The following is a 25,331-nucleotide window of genomic DNA, read 5'->3' on the forward strand; positions in this document are numbered from 1 at the left end:
AATGTGAACGCATAACACGAAGATATTAAGCATGTGACTTACCTGTTAAGCAACCGCGTGCATAGAGTCGTTCTGTTTGAAGGAGCCATAAACGACTAATCCACTTGTGCTAACGGTTCTAAGTTGTTTCGCCGCATTATGCCGCACTGACTTTATAAGACAAAGCATAACCAGCGCATAAGGAGGCAGCAGTGAAACTGTTCGTTTTGGGTGCAGAATTGTGCAAGTGCCGCAAAACTACTCTATGACGTAATCTTTTGTCAACTTCACTTGCCATGTGTAAAATGTCGAGCACTTACTTAAGCTGTGTAAGTTTCCTTAGGTTTTACTGGCCTTTTGAGGACTGTCTTTTTCATTTTTGTTTAGTTCCCACACTTCAGCACCTGTAAGATGTCAAGTGTCAAAGCATTTTGTAGTGGTTTACTGTGTGGCTCCTCAGCTGCAGGTTGTATGTACCATGCTCTGCTATAACCATACACAAATCCGTGAAGGTGATGATGGAATCAACGATGTTAGACATTTTTTTTTCATTATATTTGCACACGTACAACATTCTCACCTAACGCAAGTGGGCAAAATAATTACAAGGGGGAAACGCTGCTCAACCAAATATGGAGCGAAAGCCTCAGCTGCGGGTGACCGAGCGTTCTTCTTCTCTTTTTCTTCTTCATCAGCTCACATATAAAGCCCCGCTTTCATCATCATCATCAGCCTGATTATACCCACTGCAGGGCGAAGGCCTCTCCCATATTTCTCCACTTAACCCGGTCCTGTGCTAGCTGCATCCACTTGACCCCTGCAAACTTCTTAATCTCATCCGCCCACCTAACTTTCTGCCGCCCCCTGCTACGCTTTCCTTCCCTTGGAATCTAATTTTTTACTCTCAGTGACCATCGGTTATCCTCTCTTCGCACTACATGTCCTGCCCATGTCCATTTCTTCTTCTTAATTTCCACTAGAATGTCGGTAACTTGAGTTATTTCTCTTGAGTTAAAGCCCCACTTTAACCAACCCGTATGAACGTGCCATAGTGGCCTATAGGGGTAACGCGAATGCCAGGGTCCTAGCAGGCTGATTCGGACATAACCGTCCCATATGAAATGAGAGACCCAAGTTGGCACCTCGTGCCAGCCCACATATAAAGCCCCGCTTTTACCAGGCCGCCTGAACGTGCCTGATGTCACGTATCACACGAGCACCAGCTGCACCTCTAGCGCGTCACGCCGACCGCTTTTGTGTCACGTGAGGTGTGACGTCACGAGCTACGCCCACCGCTTGAGTTGGTAGCCCAGCTCTCACCCTAGTGTCACGTGAGGTGTGACGTCACAGCGTCACGTGGGTGCGGTGGCGCCACGCTGACGGCTCGAAACGTAGAGTAATATTGCTTTCGCAATAAAACACCTAGCAAATAAACCTTTGTGTGTTGGTATGGTGATTGTTCTGGCAGCGAGTGTGGACAGGCTATAACAAGAGTTGTCGGGCTGGTTAGTAATCGTCTGCAGAAGCCATCTTGCCCTATGCGTCTTTCTCTTCTGAGTCGTTTTAGTGTATTTTCCCACGGCTTCTGCAGGGGAAAAGCTACTTCGCTACATGCATTTCACTTAACACAGACTCCTGCGAAATGAGACAGCTTTTGTACCTATTTAGTGTATTTCTTATGGCTTTCCATATGTGTTCCTGTTTCAAAGTGCTGCATTTGTTGACGCTCATACCTGGCTAACAAACCAACCAAATTTGTCTGGACAGCGTTTTTTTTTTTTGCCATTACTTCCCATCGATGTGCGTGCCGTTCCGATTTAGCAACTTCCCATTATCAGATGATGTGTGTTTTCTCGTTTACTCGCGCGTGGAATGAAACAAACCATTAATCTGCATGGTGAAACGTCATGGTCAAGCGCACCTTCTACGAAAACAAGAAATATATAAAAACCAGCGATGTTGTGTTCGCGCAAACGTTGCGCAATGTCGACTCGACACTGAAACACAGCGCAAACACAACATCAACGTTTTTCTTCTCGCATTTTCCTAAGAGGCAGTGTAGATGACCGCAAGTAAGTAACGTTGAAGGGGAAGCCTGCTTTTATTAGCGCTCATTTCCGCAATAGTTTTCATTACAGCGTTTCTTGTCCATTACAGTTTTCATTACAGGCGGTCGCTTGTTTAAGCTATGTCGCCTTTCGCTCGAGATCCTTACCTTGTGCTCTCAACGAGCAGTCCATGATAAAGAAGCAATTGTAGTAAATGCGGATGATCTGTAATGCACCCAGACGGCTTCTTCAACTACACAGTCGCTACAGGGTTCTCGTCAGATGCTCTCAAGAGCAGTCGGCATCGGCACGCACCGTCCGCAGCTGCACCTTTTCGAAGGCTTCGGTTAGCAACTGCGCACTCTCTCAACCGTCGAACGTAGGCTAGGCTATAAGACTCGAACATAACATACCAATGCATACTTCTGAGACGTGTGGCGGTCGGGGATTCTGCAAGCCGGAGTTGGGCCGCGGTTACCGCGGCCTCTCGACACGAGTGTTACTGGCCGGTCGCAGGCTCCATCTTCGCCGCTGTTGTCTATAGCCTGCCGACATCGAACACGAACAGTTACATCAACGTAAGCCTCAAAGCCCAATAGCCGACTACCTTCTAACCATGTTTCTAACAGTAGCGACGCTGGAACTGTATTTAAAAAAAAACAGTGTGAAAGTAGAGTAGAGCATGATTAGAACCTCTAGAAATGCTCCGAGTTTGGTCAACTTCGGCTCAGTAGGTTCCGACAACAGGAACTTCTCATTGATTTATGCTATGACGTATCTATTCAGTTGAGGAGGACGCGCGCTAGGAAACCGAAATTTCGTTTTTTTTAGCTTTTTTAGCGTTTTTTTCGGACACGACGATCTTCTTCGGTCGACACAGTTGAAAGACCCGGTTCACTTTCCCTCCTGGTGTGGACTGACATGCCGTAGCAAATGCACAGTGCGCCTATGCAAGTAACCTGGCGCGCCGCAAAAACATTTTTTATTTTTTTTTCTTATTATTTTCAGTTTTTTACAGCAATAACTACATTACGCCAGATTTTCGCCTCTTCGCCGTCTCCGCACTTTGAGCCGCGGCCGCACTGTGACGTCACACCACAGCTCCCGATTCTTCAGCAACTCAGCTCATCGCGGTCGCTTGGCAGCCACAACTTCTGCCGCTGGGCATTCGCCATGCTTTTGTCAGGTCGCACTACGAGCCTCGATTCTCCGACAACTTGGCTCGTCGCGGTTGCCGCGCGGCCACTGCTCCTACAGGCGCCGTCCGCCGTTGCCTGGCAACCACCACAACTGGAGCGCTCGGCGTGCCCACTCTATGATGGCACACCACAGTATGGTGGCAACTCTAACCACGTGTCTCAATTCTCCAGCAACTCGGCTCGTTGTGGTCGTCGCGCGTCCATATTGGCTGGCTGGTGGGTAAAACACCTTATGAATAGAGTACAATGACATACAGGCAAGCTAGACTCATGAGATGAGCGATAAACACAGCGCTAACCTGCAACTGACGGTAATTCTTCCTCAGAAGATAAATAATAAAGACGTGCACGAAAAGCAAGAAGAGAAAAAAAAACAGAAGGAAAGAAACAGGAAAAAATCCTGACAGCAACAACAATAAAACACGGTGCACTCAGTAGGTGGTGGTGGTGAAAACGTTTATAGTATATTTGGAGGTTTGACACGGAGCCTTAAGGGCCTCGGCCTTACAATACTGGGTGAAGGCCCTAGTCAGGGACCCCATTGGCGGTTGCTGCTGCCCACGTGCGCCGCGTTAAGGCCCTTTGGGATTGTAGGTCGCAGCAGCCGAGCAGGGTCGCCTCCCAGTCCCCCCGGGAAGGGTTAGGGATAGGGGGAAGGAATGGGTTTTGTTGGCAGGCCCATACCATCTGGTAGGTGTCAGCCACCAGATGGTACTGGCACTGGCCAGTGAATTGGGAGTCAAAATGTTTAAGTACTGCTGGGCACATCATCGTGTTAGTGAAGAGGTGCAGGAGCAGCCTCTCGTTCGCTTTTCCTGAGCCTTTACAGGGGTTAGGGTATTTGCGATGCGAGTTTTGATATAAGATTGCAATATCTTTGAATGTGTAGACCGGATTGAAATCGATGTCCTCAGCCGATTCGAGTCCCGAGGAAACTGCCCGGAGAGAAAGCCCGCGGGCGGCTGCGTCAACTGCCTCGTTGCCTGCAAGACCCTGGTGGCTAGGAGCCCAGACGAGATATCGGCATGCGGGGTCCGTGTCCCGACGGCAATTTTGAAATATTCTATAGGCTAAGGGGATGGTCCCCCCTTGGGCGACGTACCGACAAGCCCCGCGTGAGTCGGTGATGATATATTTAGAAGTGTGGCCTGAGGCGGCGAGTGCAATGGCTACCTCTTCAGCGTGTGTTATAGATTTAGCCTTGAATGAAAGGCCATCGACTGTGTTCCCGTTGTGAATGACTGCGGCCGTATACCAGCCCCACGGATGGGGGCCCGAGGTATCCACGTAGAACACTCCTGATTTGTTGTCATCATGGCGGGCCAAGGCTTCCGCCCGCGCCAGGCGCCGCCCATTGTGGTCTTCTCGTGACATGTTGGCAGGGGGAGGCCGCACTCTGAGGGCGCGTACGTCTCCAGAGTTCTGGGATGCGGAGCCTCTCCTCTGTGCACTGTTTATGTTCAATGTTCAGCCGGGCAAGAAGGCGGCAACCCGACACTGTTTGTGTGAGACGGGTATATTGGTTCATTACATGTGCTTCCCGAAGCTCCCTGAAAGTGTTCACCATTCCTAGGGCCATGAGCCTACTGTGAGAGGTGGAGATTGTGAGGTCGAGGGCACGTTTCATGATTTCCATTTCCTTCGTTTTTATTCGCAGCACTTTCCGCTGGAAGTACACACCCCTCCCAAAAAGATAAGAAAACCATGGGTTACAAAAAAAAAATTGTTCAAAATGATAAAGGACAAAAATCGTCGGTATCAAATGTTCCTTCGAACACGCACAGAAGATGCGCTGCTTTCTTTCAAAAAGTTAAGGAACCGATTGAACGCGGAGCTACGGAAAGCTAAAAATATCTATTATCAGCGGCTCTTTTCTAACGTCAGTTCAAGTAGACCTGATATTACCTGGAAAGCTTTAAATGATGTCCTTGGTCGCCGTGTAAATAACCATGCTACGAAAACGATGCTTGTCAGTGGAAACGAAGTAAGTGGAAGAGCACTCGCACAACACTTCAACAAACATGTTCTTAATAGTGTTACTTCATCTCAAGATCCGACAGGCACCCTTATCGCCGGTTATCATAGTCAGGTTAGCGAAACTATATTCTTCGAGCCAACTGATGCAAGTGAAGTTTACAACGTGTATATGGGAATTAGTAATAGCAAAGCCTTAGATATAAACGCCATGCAGATGACACCGTTGAAATATGTCATATCTATAATTTGTCCCCTGCTTTCTCATATCTATAATCTGACACTTGAATCCGGGGTTTTTCCCAACGGAATGAAAACTGCAAAAGTGTCAGTAATTTATAAAGGAGGCGACCGAAACTTACCAGGAAACTATAGGCCGATTTCGGTGCTCCCCGTGTTTTCTAAGGGACTGGAAAAGGTTATCTCTTCAAGAATAACGAAGTTTTTTGATAAACATAAGGTAATATCTGAGTCGCAGTTTGGTTTCAGAACAGGCAAATCAACAGAAACAGCCTTATTAGCAATGAAAGAAATTATCTTGAACAATATTAATGACAACTTGTATACGGTGGGCCTTTTCCTTGATTTTAGTAAGGCATTTGACTGCTTAAATCATGCGATCCTTGCTTATAAACTTCAAATGTACGGAATCCGTGGTAAACCACTCAGACTGCTTGAAGATTACCTCCAAAACAGAAGCCAGTCAGTACCTGTAGATAATGAACTTTCATCCCCTTTACCTATTAGCTGTGGTGTCCCGCAAGGGAGCGTACTTGGACCCCTTTTGTTTAATACCTATATAAATGACATTGTAACTATAGATCCTTCTATTCATTTTGTAATTTACGCCGATGATAGCACATTACTTCTTTCAGGCCATAATCTCAGTGATGTAATAGCGAAAGGTAACGACCTACTGGATAGATTATCTAGGTGGTCAATGATGAATAAATTAAAAAGAAATCCTACAAAATCGAAGGCTGTAATATTTCGCGCAAGAAATAAGCCGACAACACCAAACTGTGTACTGAAGTTTGAAAACCAACAAATAGAAATTGTTGAAGAACATAAATCCCTTGGTGTATATTTTTCATCTCATTTAAACTGGAATGCTCACGTTGAACATATCTGCAAAAAACTCTCTTCTGCCTGTGGGGCCCTCTCGCGATGTCGTGCAACTCTACCTATGAAGTGTAAACTACAAGTTTATTACGCATTATTTTTTTCTCACCTTAACTACTGTAGTTTAGTGTGGCCACAATGATCAAGACAAACATAAATAAGCTTCTCGTATTGCAAAAGAAAATTGTTAGAATAATAGCTAATGTTGATTATGCGACCACCTCCAAATATGCATTCCAAGCTCATAGTATTATCCGTGTTGATCAATTGTATAATTATAGGTTACTACAAATCATGTATTTTTCGAAGGCATCCGTTGCCGAACATTATTCTTCCTTAGCATCTTTGGAGACGCATCGTGCGAACATGCACACAAGAAGTACTAATGCATGGAATGTACCACGTTTTCGCACTGATTATAAATTACAAATGCTGTCTTAAAACCTGCCCCATGTTTTAAACACTTATCAAAGTACAATAGGATACACAAAAGCCGAGCTGCGCAAATATTTTGTTGAAATGTGATTTTATGCTTCTGTTTGTAGATTGCTGAATGTTTGCCCACTTTACATTTGTCCCTTAAAAACTGCGCATTTCAACTGTTTTTCTCTTTGTGCCATTTACTTTAAAGCTTATTGTGAATTTCCGTGTGTGTTTTGTTATTTGAATGTGACTACTGTATATATGACAGATTTGGAGATTTCCTTCACCACTCGTCTGCTGCTGCTTGTAAGGGTTTCCTGGACAATGTCAAGCTGCGAAGGCAGCTTTTATCCGGGAAACCCTCCAGTTGAACCTGGAAATAAACTTATTATTGTATTGTATTGTATTGTATTTTTCGAAGGATCACCTCGAGGGTATCCTCCTCGTGCTTCCGAAAGTGGAGATAAGGAGTCAAATACAGGATTCGACTGGTTACGAAGGCGTTTGCCAGCCGCAAGGCATCCTTACTTCGCAACCCCCGCGTTTCTTATACACCAGCGGACCATACCTCCCACCTGGTCCCCTACCTAGAGGAGCTTTGCTAGCGTTGTGTCAGGGCGTCTTTGGTGATGGATGAAGAGACCGAGTACTCTGATCTCTTTTGATTCATGAATTGGACCGCGAGCGAGATTTGTGAACTGCATCTGAGAGAGGGGCGGAGATGCACAAACTGTGATCAGTAGGGATTTAGTCCTCTCTTATAAATGCGTAAGCATTATATGGCTCTGTAGGCGGATTTCGCCTGGGCATGAGTGCGTCGGCACAGGACAAGAGGAATAAGTTAGTAATATCGGAAGAAGAATGGTATCATAGGATAGGTCATCAAACAAAGGGATGGAAGTGACAAAATGGTTGATGTAGTTGATGTTGTCATAAGGAATAATAATTGGTTCAAAGAAAGGCGCAATGACTGTCGCGCGTTCTCTGGACACTTTAACCGCGTCGCAAAGAAAGGGTGGTGGTGGTGGCGGTAACAACTTTTATTGCTACAAACATCAAGGGACTATTTCGGGCTTGGGCGAGTCCAGGATGGCGACCTCCAGTCAGGGGCCACCTATTGAGTTCACGTGACGAGGGCCAATTGCGTTGTTCTTCTTGGGCTCACCAACAACTTGTCTCATTCGTCGGCTCAGGCAACTGACGAGAGTGTCATTGGAGAGGGATTGCTGTCGCATTCCCATAATATATTTTCTTGGGTGGCCTGACTCCTGTCACCGCTGTGCCGGCATGCAGGGCAGTATTCACCATTTTTAATTAAATATAGTTGGTAGAAGCTAAGAATGGCGTCTGTTTTTAGGCATCTGAGTATCGTGGCTTACACGTAGAGCAGATCGGGTTGAGGGGCGGGGTTCGTACATCTTAGCTGGCGATACAAGTTTGTAATCTCCGTGGATGTGAGAGCCGCCTCGGCGGGCGCGTCCGTTCCCGATAGCTCTTCCGTCTCCCGGTTGGTTATGTCTCGGGCTAGACAGTCGACCCCTTCGTTTCCGTAGTTACCCGCGTGGGCCGGAACCCATACGAGATTGGTTTTGGGATTGAGAGACTGGCTCCAGAGAATTCGCTTTGCGAGCGCGCTTACAGAATTTTGTTGCGAAAACAAAACTACGCTAGGTCTGAATGATTTTCCCGAGCCCCGGAGAGCCCCAACTGCGCATGCGCGAGGAGCGAGCGACGTCACATAGCACACATTTAGTGAGCAGTGCGGAGCCGCCACCGACTCTTTCGCTATGCGGGTGACTCCGAGATACCGTCGCCGCTGCGCCAGCTGTACATTTGAGGGTTTCAAAGCTGCTGAACCTAAATGTGGAGCGAAAACTGTGGCTGCAGGCGACCGAGCGTTGCATCGAGCTCAACGAGCGTTCCGTTGAACGCATCAAAGTTCACCGGCGTTCTAGGCAGAGTACCCGGGCTCTAACCCTACCGCCGGCGGCTGCTTTTGATGGAGGCAAAACGGATAGGCATCCGTGTGCTGTGCGATGTCTGTGCACAATAAATATTCCCAGGTGGTCGAAATTACTCCGAAGCCCTCCAATATGATAGGGTGGCTAGAAGGAGAGGTGTGATGAACGCGGCGCGCTTTCCATAGAGAGGGGTGGCTCTCCAAGCGTGACACCTGCTGGGGCCAAATGTATCACTGCAGTCTAGGGGCGGTGGTTGTGAAAACCGTTTATTGGCTCAAAAGAGGTGGAGGTATGCATGAGCCGAATCATTCAAGATCCGGCCTCTACAAATAATATGTGGGGTCCCTAGTACGGGACCCCAGTGGCGTAGGCCGCTGCCAAGGCCCTTTGGGCCTGTATGTCATAGCAGCCGTCCCAGTCCTCCCGAGAGGGGTTGGGATGAGGAGGAATAGCTGGGTTCGATGGGCAAGCCCACACCATGTGGTATATGTCCGAAGACTTCTCCGCGTAGTGCGGACAACTGCCCGTGAAGGAAGGATTAAAATGCGTGAGTGCTGCCGGGCACAACAGAGTGTTGGTATGGGCCTGGTGCGCTGGTACGGAGGCGCCACTGCTCCGGAACAAGTGATACCACCTCCTGCCGGCGCCACTCGTATGTGGTATGTCTGCTCGTCGGAGAGAGGCGGAGGTCGATGTCTACGCTTCTCGGCAGCGCTAGAACGAAACTTGTTTTGGTCATTTCCTGCCTCGTGCCACACGCGCACGTAAGAGAACATGTACAATGTGTGTGTGCTGAAAACAATGAACTAAAAGCAAAGCAAAGAAAGCCGTCTGGTAGAAGGCCGCCGGCGCTTTGGGTGGAGCGCATCGTCGGCTTCTGCTGGCGGCACTCCAGTTTAGAAGTCGGACACCCGAACGATATGGCACTTTTAAAGTAGGCACTTATTTTATATAAGAAAAACTAAGCCAGTGTGTAAACCTACTCTCGGTGACGATGTGTGTGTAAACGCCATGCTAGACCCCCCAGAAGAGAGAGCCTAGTACAGCTGGGCGCCGTCGATCAATGCAAAGGCTCTTATTAAAAACAAAGCACTTCCGCAGGACGGGACGAGCATCTGGAGATGTGCCCTAAGGTGTCGGGCCAGGGTGCTTGTTCGGCGCTCGGCAGTTCCGCCGTAGTTTTCATTTCTTCTCGGTGCGTCGAAACCAGTGGAGGCTTGTGACAGTGCAGTGCGCGAAAAAACAGGCATGGCTGAGCATGCTTCGCAGCGCGTGCTGTTCTGTGGATTTAGAGCGGTTGAGAATGTTGATATATATTTAAGGAGTAGTAACTGCTTGGTTCGCGGTCAGAAACTGTACGAACCCAAGCACGTGTATGGAGTGTACGAGGAACTTTACAGTGGATATCTTCAGATATCTTCAGAAAATTCGCTGCCAAAATGAAAAGTGCCTGGACTTTAGCTTAGATGCGAGTTTTATCTCGCCCTTGCGGCGTCTCTTTACCACATATGTAATTCGGTTTTGTTGTACCCACGCATTATCATGAATGCCAGTTACATCTGCAAGGCGGGGTACCACTGTTAACGGTGAGTCACGTCGCTCTCGTATGATTTCCAAGGAAACCGAAAAAAGTTGATTTTCGTTTGCTTCCTGGCAGTATTTGTATGACTATTATGACATTCATAAACAGAGCAGTAAATCGAGCTGGGGAGTCATGAACGCGTGGCAAGTCAGAAAGTGCGCACTCCTGCAATGTGCTTCGCTCTCGATGTCGTGCTTCCACGTTAGCTTAGTCCTCCCAAAAGCGAGCGCCGAGAACAGCTGGAAACTACCATTAGGAAGTCATTAAAGAAAAAGCTCCTGCTTGCCAGGAAGGCTCCGCGCTCTCTACAACAAAGGCATTGTCCGAAGACTTAAAGAGCGCTGGTTCCAAGCATGCATGCATAGCTGAACTGTTACAGCTCCAGCTGGGTCCAGAAGAAAAAAATTAGGTTTCTTTTTCATAACGTTGTTTTTTGCCTCAGGGCATAATGGAATATTTAAAAATAAATGGGGTATTAAATGAAAAAAAAAAGGGTTAGCTGTTCGAATAAAGTTCAAGATAGAGCGATGATAAGGCCCTTGAGTCCATGCAATGTATGAAGTTGGGTTCTTCGGCGAAAGGCCCACTGCCGTCAGGCGTCGAATTCTTGTCGGCTTTATTGCCGGCCAAACCCACAAAAAGTGGTGAATATCTGTCTCGTGAACTGGTGACTTGCAGACAGCACATCCTGGACGTTGATATAAATGTCGATATTGCGCCCATGTTCGTGTCACCGTAGGTGTGAGGGCAACCCCTACCCGGATCCGCCGTAGCACAACCTGCTCAGCGCGGATAAGCCCGCTGGGGAGGGTTATCGCACACGGTGGGACAAGAGCACGTGTGCAGCGCCGGAGGTGCTCCTTTCTTGTGAGAAGCAGAGTGGCATCATCCATAGTGAGGAAGCGTGTCAATGATGAAGGTAGAGTCGCCTGGCGGGTTGCAGAATATGCAGATGTTTGAAAACTGAGTAGGTCACGTGGGACCCACTCAATTCGAATAGTTTGCGAGATGCGAGCCGCCAGACGATGTATATTCTGGCAGATTTCCGGGCTGCGACTGACGCGTCGGAGCAGACGTATTGCTTGTAGGGCGTCGGTGCGGATGACAATTTTAGCTGTAGGTAGTAAGGCCGTGACGGAGAGAGAGCGAAGGGCCTCTTGGACAGCAACCAGCTCAGCCCAGAAAGATGTGCTATTAAGCGGCGTCTTACAAGGACAATGAATTGCAGTTGTCCTTTTACCGCTAGTGGTGGACGACGGCTGTTGCGGCGCGCGTCTTTATTTCCCTCTTCCTTTTCTTCTCTATATTCTCTTCTATCAGCACGAGGCAGCGGATGCGGCTCAGCTACAGAGCCAGTAGCAGGCCCGTGCATTTTCTTTTCCTTCTTCCACAACAACAACAACACGCAAAGCCCCTTTCGGCCGCGTACGGAGCAGAGAGGTGTTCAAGGGTGGGAGTTCCTGGCCCTACGGGGCTGGTGGTGGTGGTGGTAAGGACATTTATTTACACAAGGATGTTCGGATCGGCCCATAAGGAACCGGTCCTTACAAGCAATAGGTGGAGGTCCCTGGTTGGGGACCCCAGTGGCGGTTGCCGCCGCTCGGGCGCGTCCGACTAAGGCTTGTTGGGCCAGTAAGTCGTGGCAGCCGAGCAGGACCGCCTCCCAATTCTCCCGGGTTATGTTGGGGATGGGGGAATAGCCGGGTTGGAGGGGCAGGCCCACACCATGTGATAGATGTCAGAAGACACCGCTCCACAGTGTGGGCAGCTGCCACTAAAGGAGGGGTCAAAATGTTTCAGGGCTGCCGGGCACAGCAATGTATTGGTGAAAAGAAAAGGCGGAGAAGGAGCCGCTCATCCGCCTTTTTGAAACCTTTACATGACAATTGACATGAGACCTTGACATGACATGACAAGGCGATGACAATTTTGATAGTACGTCGTGATATCTTTGAAGATGTAGGCCGGATTAAAAGCGAGTTCCTGATCGGGTAGGGAGGAGAAAACAGCCCGGCGAGAGAGCGTGCGGGCGGCTGCGTCTGCTGCCTCGTTTCCTGCCAAACCCTGATGAGCAGGGGCCCATATAAGGGTCCGTATCCCGTATACAATTTAAGTAAATTTTATAGGCTAGTAAGGGAGTCCAGCCTTGTCTGACGTTCCGACAGGCTACGTCGCTTGCGATGGGGGCTAGCCAGCCACTGAATTTTGATCTGCTGTAGGCTGTCATTGCACCCGCAACCGTTTAGCTGGTGGGCGACTGCTGTTGTTGCGGTGCGCGTCTTTCTCTCCCTCTGCTTTTACTCTCTTCTCTATTTTCTTCTCAGCCCAGACGAGAACCGGCGTATTCCGCATGGTATGGCCGATGGCCCCGCTGGGGTGGTGCAGGGGTAAGACGCCCGACTACTGTGCTGGAGTACCCGGGTTAGATCCCGACCTCGGCGGCTGCGTTTCTATGGAGGCGAAACGAAGAGGCATCCGTGTGCTGTACGATGTCAGGGCACGTTAAAGATCCCCAAGTGGTCGAAATTACTCTGTAGCCCTCCACTACGGCTCCTCTTTCTCCTTTTCCACCACTTTCACTCCCAACTACCTCCCTTCCCTTACGGCGTTGTTGAGGTGTCCACAGAAAACAAGTGAGACAGTTACCGCGCTTTTCCCTTCCTATAAATCAATCAGTCTTTTCTGTCCGCACAAGGCAGCGGAGGTGGCTCAGCTAAAGAGCCAGTAGCAGGCCCGTGCATTTTCTTTTCCCTCTTCCACAGTCACAACAACGGTGTCCTCTGCCGCCTGTTGACGTTCTTCTATGCTGCCGTCGCTGCCATTATTCATCCATAGATTAACGTCGTCCGCGTACATGCTCCCCTTCATAGATCACTGCCTTGTCGTGGCGGAGGGGCTTGCGAAACTCGATGAAGTCGTGAGCTCTGCTTTGTAGGGCCACCCAAGATAGACAGGTCACAGCAGAGAGTTCTGACAAAATGTGATTAACTGGAGAAGGTAATGGCAAACCACTACAGTATTTCCTGCCAAGAAAACCCTATGGCCAGTCACAATACCATTAAAGATATGGCGCCGGAAGATGAGCCCCCCAGGTTGGAAGGCGTCTCACATGTTACTGGGGATGAACAAAGGGCGATTCCTAGTAGCTCCAGGACGAATGAAGCGGCTGGGCTAAAGCCAAAAGGACGCTCAGTTGTGGATGTGTCGGGAAGCGACCGCAAAGTCCGATGTTGCAAGGCGATATATCACATAGAAACATGGAATGTAAGATCTATGACGCAAGGTAAACTAGACGTCGTCAAGCGAGAAATGGACAGATTGAACATTGATATCTTGGGTATCAGCGAGCTCTAGTGGACCGGAATGGGAGAATTTAACTCCGACGACCATTATGTCTTTCATTGTGGGCACGAATCCAAGAGAAGGAATGGGGTCGCTCTCATAGTAAACAGAAGAATGGGCAAAGCAGTGCTAGGGTACAACCCCAAAAACGACCGAATGATTTCACTTCGGATCCAAGGTCACCCTTTCAACATAACAGTTATCCAAGTCTATGCACCGACCACTACTGCTGAAGAAGCTGACGTTGAGAGATTTTATGCGGACCTACAATGCCTTTTAGACCGCACCCCATCATCAGACGTCGTTTTTCTTAGAGTAGACTGGGTGCTAAGGTCGGGAGTGAAGAAATATCCGGAATTACAGGCAAGTTATGGAGAAGCGCTATACAAGCAGTAAAACAAGGCCTGGGGCCGATTGTGGGACCGATCATCAGCTTCTTGTTGCCATAATTAAGCTTCGATTGAGGAAAAAGCAGAAAACTAGAAGGCCTTTCAGGTATGATCTGGATCAAATTCCATTAGAATATGCTGTGGAAGTGAGGAATCGATTTTAAGAATTAGATCTTGAACACAGAGAGCCCGAAGAGATGTGGACTGATGTTCGTGATATAATAAAAGAAGTTGCTACTAAGGTAGTTCCAAAACAAAAGTAATTCAAGAAAGCAAACTGGTTATCTAAAGAGGCTTTGCAAATAGCTGAGGAAAGGAGCATATCCCTATTGCAAAACCAGCGTCTCCAGTGCGAAACCAGTAAGATTTTCGCGCTGGTTTTGCACTGAATCTGCTGGGCACGCTGGAGGTCTTCGATATTCAATAACGGGAAGACACTGCCTGCACTGGTGCGATGGGATAAAAACGCTGGGACTAGACTTTTGACGCTGGGTGTGTCGCTGGCATCCGGGATGCACTGGGAGAAGCGCTGTATGTGCGCTGGGGCCGCACTGGTCCCAGTGGCCCAGTATAGCCGGTTCGACCTGCGGCGTCAGCCGGAGTAGCATCCACAAGAATGCTAAATTGGGCGAGTTGGTGCGTTCGTGTGTGTTTCCTTCTTTTTTGTGCTTGTCTTCCTTGCGCTACGTTTCCTGAAATGCGGAGTAGCATCCCTAAGGGGCCAACAGGGCAACAGCGTACTTTCAATCGACCATCGGGGGGCATATGAAACATATGGTTCAAGCAAGCGCTTTTTGCTGCGAAGTCGTTACGCATATGTAAGAAAACAAAGGCAGTATCTTTTTTCTAGAGTTTTCATGTATCGATAGGTCGTTTCGAGCGTTTGGAGAGAGACAACGACCGCCGCGCCTCGATCTCATAAAACACTGACGATTAACGCACAACTAAAGCTGGAATTGAATAATGTGGGCTACCATGTATAACCAACTTCACAGCTGATCTTAAGGCCACACAATGTTACTCAATCGCAGGCGAGCGTAGCCTGCACCACGGCCCAGTATAAACAGCAGAAAGAAAAACTAAAACGAGGAAGAGAGTAGTTTACCGAGCGATGGGGCCATCAGAGAAAAAGCAACAACATACAGCGCTTGTAATACATTATATGTGGCGTGTTTCTCAAGCTTTTAAGAGCGCTCCTTCTTACTCTGCGTATCAAGCAGCCGAGCCCTCGGTTATCGCAACGCTTCCCGCAATGTTTACATACAAATAAGGTTTAGATATATGCAATTAGGGTCATCGCTGCGGCGCTTGTCGGTATTGAAGCTTGGTCGCAATTTTTTCTTGAAGGTTTTTACTAAAGCTCAGCGTTCAGCTAAAATTACGCCCACGGTAGCAGAGCACCACGCAAGAGCCGAGGTTGGTAAAATTGCCAGCGATGTCAAACTCCACATGTTAAAATGATTCCAGTGCACAAAATAGCGCGTATAGCCACCCAGAACATTAATTGAAAGTCGTGAGAGCAGACAGCAAGCTAAAATGATCATGAAGTTGCAATTGTTAGAGCGGTAGCAATGGCCTGTAGACTGCGAAACATCAACTCCGAACCTTATAAATGCGGGTCATGACATAAAATGCAGAAATGTTTCAAGAAAATCCAGTTCTTCGGGAGCATTTTGTAGAAAGTGTCGTTTCACTAAGAGAGTGTTACCGAGCACTCCCTGATACACCAGAATGGATTACCTTGCTTTATGTTTTGGTGTCGTGAGAGAATTTTAATCCGTGTTTGCCGAAGCCTGGCTTACGCGTTTTATGCACTGCATTTCTGATTTCACTTTCAAATGTCAAAGTCGGCAATAAGGAAAAAAAAATCGGCGCGGCCGATTGGTTAGCGTGCTGAGCTAGTGATTGATATGTGCCTAGGGCTGAGTTCGAGGCGCGCTTAGTGCACTAGTTTTTTTTTCTTTTTTTTAGGCTTTTTATGTACCTTACTTGCTTAGTTACATTTTACTTTTTAATCTTTATCCCGGGTGAATAGTGCCGCCAGTGCGGAGCGTCCCAGTATGCTGCGTTCAAGTGAGCCCAGTTTCCAGCGTCATACTGGGACCATAATCAGGTATGGCGCTGGGGCGCTGGCACCCAGCGGCACTGGTTTTTGCAAGAGAGATGGCAAAAGTTATGGGTGAAAAAGAAAGATACAAGGTTCTCAATGCGGATTTTCAGAAAATATCAAGGAGAGATAAGAATGCCTTCCTGAACATACAGTGCCAAGCAGGTGAGGACAACAGCCAATTAAGGAACACAAGAGCTCTGTATAAGACAATCAAAGATATCAAAGGAAGCTTCTGCGCTAAGCTGGGCGTGATACAGGACAAACGAGGCAGGGACCTCACTGAAGCCTCAGAGATAAAGAAGAGGTGGCAGGAATACACAGAAGAACTGTACAAGAAGGACCCGAATGTGCAAACCCAACATAAGACGGTTGTGATTACTGATCTCGAGCCGAGCATCCTGAAGAGTGAAGTTAAATGGCCCTTAGCCAGCCTTGCTAAGAACAAAGCTAGCGGAATTGATGGCATTGCAGCTAAGTTGCTTCAAAACCTCAACCACGACGCTGTTAACATTCTGCATACATTATGTCAGAAGATTTGAACAACCCTGCAGTGGCCACAGGATTGGAGGAGGTCGGTTTACGTCCCCATTCCAAAGAAAGGCAGTGCCAAAGATTGTTCCAACTACCGCACGATCGCGCTTATTTCGCATGCTAGCAAGGTGATGCTGAAAATCCTCCAAGGAAGGCTGCAGCAGTAAGTGAATCGGGAGCTTCCGAACGTGCAAGCTGGGTATCGCAAGGGCAGAGGAACTAGAGACCAAATTGCCAACCTTCGCTGGATCATGGAAAAAGCAAGAGAGCTCCAGAAACCCATCTACTTCTGTTTTACTGATTATGCGAAAGCGTTTGACTGCGTAGATCACAGCAGATTGTGGCAAGCTCTCCAGGAAGATGGGAGTTCCAATTCACCTCATCTGTCTCCTCAGGAACCTGTTGAAGGACAAGAGGCCACAGTCAGAACTGGGCATGGTCTTACTGATTGGTTTCCGATTGAGAAAGGAGTGAGGCAAGGCTGCATACTGTCGCCCTGCCGATTTAACCTATATGCAGAGTGCATCATGAGGAAGGCCGGTCTGGATGCGTCTTCAGCTGGAGTGAAGATTGCTGGAAAACGTATCAACAACCTTAGATATGCGGATGATACCACTTTAATGGCAGAAAGTGAAGTGGAACACATGAGACTTCTGATGCGCGTACAAGAAGAGAGTGAGAAGTTTGGGCTTAAACTGAACATTAAAATGACAAAGATAATGGAATCTTGCCCTATCAAGTCCTGGAGCATCAATGGACAGGAAGTGGAAGCTGTGACAGATTTTCTCTTCTTGGGCTCCAAGATTACCTCGGAAGGAGACTGCAGCCATGAAATTAGGAGACGCCTGCTACTGGGAAAGAGAGCTATGGTTAGCCTTGACCGCCTAGTAAAGAGCAGAGACATTAGTCTGCCAACCAAGATCCGTATAACTCGTGCTATGGTCTTTCCAGCTGTGATGTATGGATGCGAGAGTTGGACTGTGAAAAAGGCTGATCGCCGAAGAATTGACGCGTTTGAATTGTGGTGCTGGTGAAGACTCCTGAGTGTTCCTTGGACTGCCAGATGATCAAATCAGTCAATATTGTCGACCATAAACCCTGACTGCTCATTGGAGGGTCAAATTCTAAAGTTAAAGCTCAGCTACTTTGATCATCTGATGAGAAGAGAGGTGTCGCTGGAGAAAGATTTGATGTTGGGAAATGTTGAGGGTCGCCGAAGAAGGGGTAGGCAGCGAACGCGAAGGTTAGGTGGCATCCTCGAGGCACTGCAGATGAAATTATGAGATGTTAGGAAGATAGTGAGAGACTGGAAAGCGTGGCGTGACATGGTCTATAGGGTCACGAAGAGTCGGACACGACTGAACGACTGAACTGAACTGCGTACATGCTGATCTTTTATGACCTGAACGGCGAGAAGGCCTCTCATCACCACGTTAAAGAGGAAGGGGGGGAACACCGAGTCTAGCGGTGTTCTTTTATTTTCCAGGTGAACAGTCAGGGATTCCAGGTCCTGAAACTTTAGTTTGTCAGGAAATCTTTTATCCGATATTTTCATATATAACCCAAAATCAATGAGGTGGAAGGGGTGCAAAGGAGGGGCAAATTAAAGTCGACGGCAAAACCATACCAAAAGTCCAGAAAATTCGAATCCTCGTACTTTTATTTAAGAGGACGGATGTAGGGACGAAAAAAAAAACTCATTTCCGACGCGATGCAAGTGACCGGGATATTTAGGAGGATCACACTCAAAGACACATGCATCAAAGAGAGAAGCCTCTTGAGACTAATGCAGGCGTACATAATAAGCCGAATATGTTATGCCACACCGTTCCTCAACATCAGGACCAATGAAAAAGATAAGATAGACGCGCTCATCAGACGTTGCGTAAAAAGGGCGTTGGGTCTACCCTTCTCCTCCTCTATGGAACACCTGATAGAAATGGGTGTGCATAATAGCTGGACAGAACTTTCGGAAGCGGTGAGAATTGCCTAACTTGAGAGAATAAGTAGGACAAGCACGGGTCGAACCATCTTAGGATGGGTGGGTCGAAAAACAGATAGGGGCACAGCCGACAAGCTTGCCCTACCGCTACAATGTCGCAAGAACATCATTGTCCCTCCTCTCCCCCGCAACATACATTCAGACTACCACAAGGAGAGAAGGGAAAAGAGAGCAGAAGCACTGGTTAAAAGAGCGAAAGAATTCATTCGGAGTAAAAGAAGTCGCCTACGTAGACGCTGCAAGCGACCAATCGGGGGCGGCAGTCGCCGAGGTAGTCCATGATAGCGGTGCACCAGTCGTCTCCGCCACCATCTGGAGCAGAAACACAGGCACGGCTGAACAGGTAGCAATAGAGCTCGCTTGCGTCGGAGCGAAGGCTAGATTGATCTTAAGTGACAGTAAAACTGCTGTCTGGAATATCGGAAAAGGCAGGGTCTCGCAAGAGGCCACCCGAATTTAATCTGCTGCAGCTAACATCGATCGCAAAATCACTCTAATTTGGGTCAAAGCGCACACGTCCGTCCCCGGCAAGGTGGCGGTCCACGATTTAGCCCGAGACCTTTACTTCCGGGCAAACGCGGAGCCGCCCGACAGCCAGGAGATGGACCAACGTTTGCAAACCTATAAAGAAATCAAAAATTATAGATTAGGAAGGCGTTTAATGCCGACACCTTATCCTAGCTTAAATAATAAAGGCTGTTTTGGTTCGTTTGTGGGGTGTACGTCCCAAAGTGACTCAGGCAATAGAGAGATTTAGCTTACCGTAGACGTATGACGTCTGCCGGAGACGTACAGACGTAGACGTATCGGACGCCTACTGCGCATGCGTGGAAATTGATGTAGACGTATTCAGCTCACACCGGGCAAAACACGTTTTAGCTGTACGTATCGCCCATACGTAAGACGTATCGCTAGACGTACATGCAGATGATGACGATGGCTATCTAATAAAAAAAAAGATAGAAGCTATTTGTAATAAATACTTCAAATAATGTCACAAAAATGTCACATGCAGATCCCCGAAGTCATCATGTTGACGTGTTAGCTGTGTTTTGAATAATTATTAATTTGAGCTCACTTTTACCAACTTTGCCACCTGCAGCAAGCCTGAACAATCCAAGCCTAGTTGCATTAAATCCGTTTGTTTTGGTGCTCGCATGCAGGAAGGAAGCAACTGCTCGTGTTTGCTGGTGTTCGATCGTGTGCTAGAATTTGCTCCTGCTATCGGTGCAGCCTGCCCACGTTACGTTACGTCATGCCGACAGCATCCTTAACCCTTCACGACAGGCAGCTTTTAAGCACTCTATAATGGGATGAAATTGAAGACATGCATAGATTTCAACGGGAGCGCGATATTCCAAAGCCTCGAATGAACTTACGTGAGCGTGGTACCCTTCAACATCGGCGCCAACAGCAACACAGTGTTCAACAGGATTTTTAGATTCTAGAAAGAGGATTTCGGAGAGCTGCAGTTAGCCCTCCTAATTCCAAATGAGGTCATCAGTGCGCAGCGTGTCACGGTCTCCGGCTCCGAGGCACCTTGGCACAGCTCGATTTTTACTTCGGTCACCTACTCTACGATATGACAAGTGGCTTGATATGCAAGCTCTTCAGCGATTCTCCGAGGTAAGTAGCTCATGGTGTGGTGGCTGTGGTGGCTTGACGGTTACAAGCCAAATTATTAATAGCAGTGCTTTCTGTGTCAAATAAATATACCCGCCGAAACATGTAAAGTAAAGCTGACTGGCTGTGGCGTTTCAGTAGTCGTCTTTGAATGCGAATTAGCGCTAATCCTGAGGTTCAGAGCTTATCAAAACAGCCTAACACTTGTGCGACCGCTTATAGCATTCAAATTAAAAAAAAAAAGGCCGGAGCGGATTTAAAGCGATAAATTCATTGTAAGAAGCGGGGCGGAATGTCGTATCATCCCGCGTGCACACAGCTACGCACTCTCGCGCTACTCATTGCACATCATCCCCATCAGCTTCCATGTGTGCATAAACGCTACCGAGCCTTCTACTCGATATAACTACGTCAAAACCCTACCATTTTGTAGTCGAAAGGCACCAGTGCTCATGCTCCTAGGGATGATGGCATGGGGCAATGCTCTCTGGCGCGTAACGGCGTTGTGTCGTTTCTAGCAGGCGAGCAGTTTTGGCTACTGTAAAACATAATATACATTAACGATTGCAGTTGACTCGTGCCCTAGTCACCGAACGTCTGCTGTAATCATGCAGTTTTTTTATTTTTTTTTACGTCAATTAACTTAGGCACACTTGTGCAAAGGCATATATATATACCCCTGCTCTCCAACTCGGTTGTAGGGCTTTGGGAAGGTGCTCTCTTGTCGACATCGAATTTAGTGAAACTGTTTCACGTCCCTAATGCAACCAGTGCTATGCTGCTTTTCGATCTTGCCTACTAGCACAGAATAAGGTCATCAACATAAAAACTAGCACACTTACAAGTCAATATTTTTTTATTAAATTAGGGAAGTCCGCGGAAACACAATCTGAGAAATACGCAAAAGGTTGTTATCAGCACAAGTTAGTTTTTAAATTGCTTCATGTACTAGAAATACTCAACACAGAATTTTCATAAAAGTTTATGCAATAATTTAAACAATGTAAGCAATTTTGGATTTGGCCCTTATCGATATGAAAATCTATATTTGACCCTACTTTGACTGAATGAAATTTTTTTCAGAGTCGCTTCTAGTCTCTTTGTGAACATAATACCTGTAAATGATCATACTGTGAATACAGCTTATGAAGAGTTGTAATATTCATTGTCACACAATCAGCAGCACTGATTTGCTCTAAAGTGAGCAAATAAATGCTTAGTGGGCTTCTATTTCAAGCAAAGATGTGAGGCTATTTTCTATTGGTAGAAATTAATTGGAATGTGTTTAATGAAGAGCTATTTTAATTCAGTGCACCATTGTATTGCCGTGGAATGGTAGATGCACATAGGATGCAAAGCGGCAAGACAGCGGCAAATATTGTCGTTTCTTGCCAGTTTCGGCTATTCGCTTATGTTGCTAAATGCAGAAAGCCGCTGCCAACAGGCTAAACTGAATATAGTCTTTTATAAGTTATTTTGCTAGCTTTATGCACAAACTGCTTCGTCTGCTGCAGGCCTATGTTCGCAGCGTTTTTATCTTCTGGCTTCAGATTTTCCTGTGATCTCTTCGTATCCTAAGCAGTGATAAGAAAGTAGCTATGGAGAAGCAATAATTGAATTTACACTCGCAGTAGTCCACCCTATCATGCTAAAGCTGAGAAAGAAAGCTGTCAAGAATAAAATAGATTTGGCTCATTTCCATCTGCACATAAGCAGAATCTGGCTCATTTTTGATTTGGCACATGATTTCTGTGCAATTCCTGGTCTTTATTTACATCCTTACTGTCTCAAATCGTTTGCTAAAGTGAGATGTGTATATGATCTTTCAATTACAAAAAAAAAAGAAAATAACCTTGTGTAGGTTTTTGAATTGCGCTTGCTTTGAAAAAAAAATCAAGTGTCGATGATAGTGTTGAAAAAATCCGGGAACACTGCGGAATCTACACTGCAGAAATGTGAAAATATAAGCGTTGGTGGTGCACACGGTGCATCACGTTTGCTCTCATCATCATTATGAATTAAATGCACCGTCATTATTATTGCTAATGTCCTCACTGCAAATTCCAACTTCATTGTCATCGCTACTATCATCCTTATCGTAGACAAGGAGAATTATGATGTGTGTTTCACGATTCCGAGCGTTGCACAGTTGGCTAAAGCGCTCGGATGGGGATGCGAGGAATAGAGGTTCGGCTCTCAGCGGAAACAGGATTTTAATTTTTTCTTATGGCATCATCATGACGTCATTTCATTGACAACTGTAGTGTGACCAAACAAGCGAATGCCGACATGATGAGCCATTAAATATTTTCACCTTAAAATTGATGGGCCTGTACGAGGTAACGCTATTGAACTCTTCCAAAAGCAATGCAATAAGTATTATGCTACGGCACAGTAAAGAAGGTGCACACTTAAAGATTATTTTCTCATGACCACTCTATAGGGATTCTATAAGCGATCGTTGCTTGCAGCCTCTTCAATTTTTCCTCCTCAGGCGGTGCATGCAAAGGAAGGCCCCCGTGCTCAACTGCTGGGGCTTCATCATGGCACAGCAAGGCAAATTTGTCGACCGTCTGTGGCTCAGAAGAACTTCTCTGGGCACAAGTGGAGCCTGTGCAGAAATATCAGGCACTAATGTGTACCAATTGTCGGCCAGTTGGCCATTTAAAGGCAGGCGTCACGATGCAGGTAAGCCTGTTCAGTCATATATTCATTGCAATAACTAGTTGTAATATGTTTTTTCATATTTAGGGGAGTGCATTTCCAAATTAAAGCCTAACATCCCTGCTGCGAAAATTCCACAGGTACTTTTATATTTTTTGAGTTGAATTTTGGGAAAGGGTACTCAATGACCCACCTCATGAAAAACAGCATTTCATTTGTAAAAAAACGTGGCACTTAAATATGTGATGCAAGATTCTGTTAGCATGTGGCATTTTATAAATTTGTAGAAAAAAATTGTATCTAAAAATTTGCAACTGTAATTACATCTCATCATACAAAAAGAACAGAGGCACCTGTGTAGACCCGTATTGGTTATATTTTTAATTCTTGCTGTCTTTTAGGGATCCTCAAGAAGACGGTGCACTTTGAGAATCTGCAGAATATCACCATGGGTCATAAATATGTGATCTATAGTGATGCAGCCTACCCCCGATGGCCTCTACTCTACAACCTGTTTGGAGGTGCCATACTGCAGCCTCATCATGTTGCCTTCAACAAGGCAATGAGCAGTGTTAGGAAAGCTGTAGAGGGGGGTTTGTCAGCCTAGCACGGGATTTTGCTTTTATTGACTATTTCAAGAACCAAACTTTGAGATGGTAACAGGCAGGGAGCATGTGTAAAGTTGCACAATGAACTGCCGAACATCTTTGAGCAGCTGTCATGTGTCTATCTACTTTGTCTTGTGTCTGCCTCAGTTGGTCAGTACCTTGTGCCTTTTCAGACATAGGTGTCGGCCTATGTTCTGCGGTCAAAAAATTTGGAACATTCTTTTTTTTAGGCAGCCTTTCTTAGTAAAATATGGACAAGCATGGCAAGCAGTGACCTTCATAGTTGAGGCATTTGTCAACAGTCGCAGAATTCATCTCTGTATTCCTTACAGCAATAATTGCAGCATGCAGTGGTGCATATCTTGTAAATAGGGTAAGTGCACTATGAAACTTGGACATCAGAAACAAGTGGACAGGAGGCTTGCAGACTCACAACTGGATTTTACTAAGTAAAGATGACACATATAAAGTGCACAAAACCGCATGCTCAACGCTATACTTTTGCTTGCTGTATATATGTCATCTTTCGGTTAGCAAAATACAGTTGTGAGCCTGTGTACGTCCATGTCCACTTCTGTTTCTATTGTCCGTGTTTTCTAGAACAGTTACTCCATTTCCAAGATGAGTATCACTGCAATCAACAATGCTACCCAAAGATTTATGCTGTTCATTTGTTGACGCTGTTATGCCGAGATGCAGCTTTATGAAAATTTTATGCAAGATGCAGCAATATTTATCTCGATTGATATCAGCAGTGCATGACTACTTTCTCGTTGTTCTCGTCTCACAGTGTTCAACATGACATGGTGTGTGCGTGGTGGCGTTTAGGGTGGCATGTGATAGTGTTCGTGTTCAAATGCAGGGGTTTATTCCTGAGTGTTGTGTGCAGCGATATGACAGCTTCGGTTCGCTATCTTGCTACTTGGCGAACTGAAAGGACGCGATGACTTTGATTCGGCGTTGTCTCCCATGCTCCTTTGCCTGCGTGACCGTCTACCGGTGGACACCTGACAGCTGTGCTCCGGACCAACGGCTTCACTTGTTCCCAACGCTGACTTCGAACTGTTAGTGGCACGAGATGCTTGTGACCGCAAATATGCACTAGACCACCAGTCTGAACGCTGTACTTGAGTTGTGCCGCGTGGGCCGTCTCTAGTGTTTCACACGAACGGTTGTGTGTGCATTTGTTTACTGTCTAGATAAAGGAAAGGTGGCATCTGAGTTATAAAAGTGTCTGTATGTGTGAAGTGCCATCTGCTTTGGCGAACGAGGTGGCGAACCACCACAGCTTGTCTTCATCAGGCCGTCTGACGGCTTCAGTGAGAACCTGTGCTACGAGATGCAAAAAGTGATGATGCCATTTTATGGTTTTTCACTTCATGCCGCTAATTCACAGCTCATATATTCATTGATCGCATGTACTGCTAGAGTTATTATTCAGTGTTTTCTGTACACTACTGAAATAATGGAACTCTCATTGAGCTGTCATGTTGTCATCATGTCCGAGACGCTTTGCATTGTGGCCCCATCCAGTAGTGCAGCCGGAGCTCGAGTTTTACCAACGTTTGCATCCACGAATGCCGCAGATGCCCTCTCCCTCTGTTTCCGCACTCTTTTTTTTCATAAACTAAAGTCGCCTTTGAATCTTCTAGATTTTAACCCTGCAAAACTGTGTCTAGTCAGGCTAAAGCTATCACGCATATTGTGAAAGGAGGCTAGGTTGAGACGGCAAGGTCGTGGACGGCAAGGCCGGCGACGCCTTGTCTAGCGTTTT

The sequence above is a fragment of the Amblyomma maculatum genome, chromosome 6 (genome assembly GCF_055883805.1).
Source record: "Amblyomma maculatum isolate TAMU_Amacu chromosome 6, ASM5588380v1, whole genome shotgun sequence".
Taxonomy (NCBI): Eukaryota; Metazoa; Arthropoda; class Arachnida; order Ixodida; family Ixodidae; genus Amblyomma; species Amblyomma maculatum.